The 3,501-nt window shown below is 37.1% G+C and overlaps 1 long non-coding RNA gene across 1 annotated transcript; it reads right to left on the bottom strand.

Moving 5' to 3' along the window:
* Positions 1-341: 341 nt before the first annotated feature.
* LOC141609248 (uncharacterized) lies at positions 342-3,087 on the bottom strand. Its single transcript, XR_012527311.1, has 4 exons — positions 2,938-3,087; positions 2,771-2,838; positions 1,966-2,052; positions 342-536 (listed from the first exon to the last, which is right to left on the bottom strand). It is a non-coding gene; the product is annotated as an uncharacterized LOC141609248 (long non-coding RNA).
* Between the last annotated feature and the right edge of the window lie 414 nt (positions 3,088-3,501).

The raw sequence follows: 3,501 nt of genomic DNA, 5'->3' as shown, positions 1-3,501 counted from the left end.
CACACCGCATGTGGGGACCGCAGCCTTACCACCTAAGCCCCGCTCAAAACCATAAAGCGAATAACCCAATGACCATTAATGTGCACATTCCCCTTTTGACAGGAACCACAAGGGGCAAATCAAGGGCGTGAAGCCATTCCCGAAGATGACTCCACTTGGCCAGGGACGCACCTCGCACACAAACACAATAATACTTTTGACACCCTCATTTATTGCGGAAAAGTAAAAACGTAATTCTACAGAAAAACTGACAGGATATGTTTGTAATAGGTTCAATTGGGTAAAAACCTGTAATTTTTAAAACCTGAACCTGTTATAAAGATATCCAAAAGTCCAAAATAAATCTCATGAATGAAACATCGCTAAAGTCGCGAAACAAAGTTATACAAACCAAATATGAGAAAGGGAGACATATGTCCCTAAAATGTATGTGACATAAAAAGGGTTTAAGGGTCACAATGAAATAAAACCAGTCTAGGTCCCAAGGTTACTTTGCTCGCTAGCTCGTCCATGTACCCCATATATGCATCACCTACCTGTCATTCGCATTTTATACAAATACGAAAGCCACAGTCAGTGGGGAGTAACTCCGAGTTCTCCCAGCCACGAAATGTCATAATTAATATAACATGTAAACATAAGAATATGAATACGAATCACACATAGCCTTAGCATATAGATGCTAGACAATCGTGCTTATCATGTGAACAACAATATAACAACACATAGTCCTAGCATGTGAATACTAGACCGACTCATACTACACTATCATGTGAATCACATAACATCCAGGAATCCAAACTCTATCAACCATAGCCGGCTTGCATCTCACCTTCTATGATTCATAGAATCACCATACAAGAAAGGGCAATATATCAAAGACAGGCATAAGTTCTTAGTCCCGTCAATAGTCACTTTGTAACTCGAGTCTATACCACGAGGTAGGGAAGGTAATCGAACCGGTATCTTGGCTCGGCGGTTACTATTAAGAAAACATGGCCAAGAGACAACACAACCCTAGCCTAAAAATCACTTGAGACCTAGACATGCGGATACACACCACCGCACCCAAGACCCACAACTTTTTTTAAAACAAAGTGAAGTGAGTACCCTAAGGACACCACCGAAGGGTTGGCTAGTACTTAAGCCGACCCCATACTATCAAAATAAGTACCGAGGTCATGCCCCAACTTGGATATAAATCCACTAGTCAGGAACACAAAGGCTATCAAGCAGTGAACATATACTCGTCAGAGACTATAAAGACCTATCTATGATGAAGGCCGAAATACTCACCTAGGACCTAGTCACAGCTAGTCCCAGCTTGAATACTTTAGCCCACACCACACAAGACTCACCACACAAGTCAATTAAGACACCCACTTAACCATAAGAGGGCAAAAAGTCCTACTTACCAACATAAATTCTAATATTCTATCATGTGAAAGGCTATGTAAAAGTCTAATCAGCAGATAAACCAACAGAATCCTCAATACCAATTTCCAATTCTAACAACATTAACCAATTAAAGGCTTCGGGGAATCTAGGGCCGTTTTTACAATATAAGAAGCTACTTAAATCAACTAATTACACATGTGAGATAAAAATATAATGAATGGCCTAAAACAAGAAAAAGGCCGATTATCCAATTCATTTAAAATTTCATCCAACCGAATTGTTACCCGCAACCCTGACCTGCGACAGTGCGGGTTAAATTGCGGTGACCAATCACTCAATTGTCGACATCGAATCGAGTCAAAGGGATTAAGGCTCGGTTTTAAGCACAATCAACAAAACATTACAATTATCACTATAAAATTCATTTTGAGCCTATTAATTACAATTTCAATTTATAAACTATCCTAACATGTGATAATTATCAATCACCTAAACACTTATCAAACAACAAACACAACATCAACTACTAATGTGACATTAATTCGTCGAGTAACTCGGAATAGTTACCTTACGCTAGCAAAGAGACAAGTAAAAACTTGAGAAAGCTTCTAAAACCCCAAAATTACTCTTCATCTTCAACCCCATATGAGCCACCTAAAATAATTATGTGAAAGGACGATATTAACGAATTATCGTTATATAAAATATGAGACGAAAATTAATTTAATTATATTTTAAATAAACCAAACTAGCGTCAAAACAATTTATAGATACGGCCCAAACTCGCGACTTAGCCATGCCACTGCCTAGGCCACGGCCAAAGCCACACGCTGTGCCACGCCTAGGCCACCCTTATAAAAGTAACTCTCGTCCCAAAAATTAATTCAAATCCCAATCAAAATTCCAACTTAAACAATCCCACTATAAGCACTTGTCTTGTACTTTATAATCCCAAAATCCCAAATACTTACGTATTAATCATGCCATGAAATAATCCATCCCAAAGTGCAACATTCACCTACTTACAATTTGACAAATCTGCTCGTCGCTCACATATGTAAAACCCATCCCCTCTCAACTTTTATAATCAATTAAAGTGAAAATATTACTTTGATCCAAAAGCTATGATCTCTTATTAAAATCCCACTATCCATAATAGATAATGATCACACCAACATCCTTAATTCCAAACTACACTTGCCCTGTACGGTCTTACTACCATTATATCAACTAAGTATTCCCATCTTATAATTCAACCCGTCTCACAAACAATGTTATAAAATCAAGCGATAATAAATAAATACTTATATAACATTAATATAATAAACCCCGAACAATAATAAGAATAATAGGATCGGTAAAATCGTGTTACCTTAAACGCTCCTTATTCTTCGAATAAATGGTCCACAAGGCACGAGCCTCACCCCGGGTCTTCGAATCCTTCATAAAAGGGTAAGAAAACGGAATAAAGAAGCTAAAAGACGACACTTTTATAAGACGGCGAAAGACGAAACCACTACAAAAAGGAGACTTTCTTACCTTAAAAGGAGGAGGAAGGAAAGGGGAAGAGAATGGTACAAAAATTACGGAATTTGGTTGAGAATGGAGGCGGGATCTGGGGTTTGAACGATGGGAAATGGCATACGGAGGAGCTGTTGTTTCACTGTTGTTGTTGTCTGTTGTTTGCTGATAGAACGAAAAAGAAAGGAAAAAATGAAAGGGGAAAAGAAAGAGTCAGGGGAACGGGTGAGGGAGTAATAATAATAATAATTAATAATAATAATAATAATAATGATACACCAGCTAGCTTGCTAGCTACTAATTATACGTACGTTTCTTCGTCGTTAAGAAACTTCGATCGTTATTAAAATCGTTTCGAGTTAATAAAATCGGTTTTTAGTAAAAGTTTCAGTAATAAAACGAAATTAATAATAAATAAATTTAATGAGTGAAAATAAAATAAACTCAGCTAGTTAACGGAAATAATACGATATCAGCTTGAATCGGAATTATTAGCGATTTTTACAAAACTAACGGATATTAATAAAAATTGCTATTTTAGTGAAATAAGCTCAAAATAGCTATTTGGACGGTTTTGTTCCC

Source organism: Silene latifolia, chromosome 10, assembly GCF_048544455.1.
Source record: "Silene latifolia isolate original U9 population chromosome 10, ASM4854445v1, whole genome shotgun sequence".
Classification (NCBI taxonomy): Eukaryota; Viridiplantae; Streptophyta; class Magnoliopsida; order Caryophyllales; family Caryophyllaceae; genus Silene; species Silene latifolia.
Note: the sequence above shows the minus strand (reverse complement) of the source record. Positions and strands in the feature narration are given on the sequence as shown.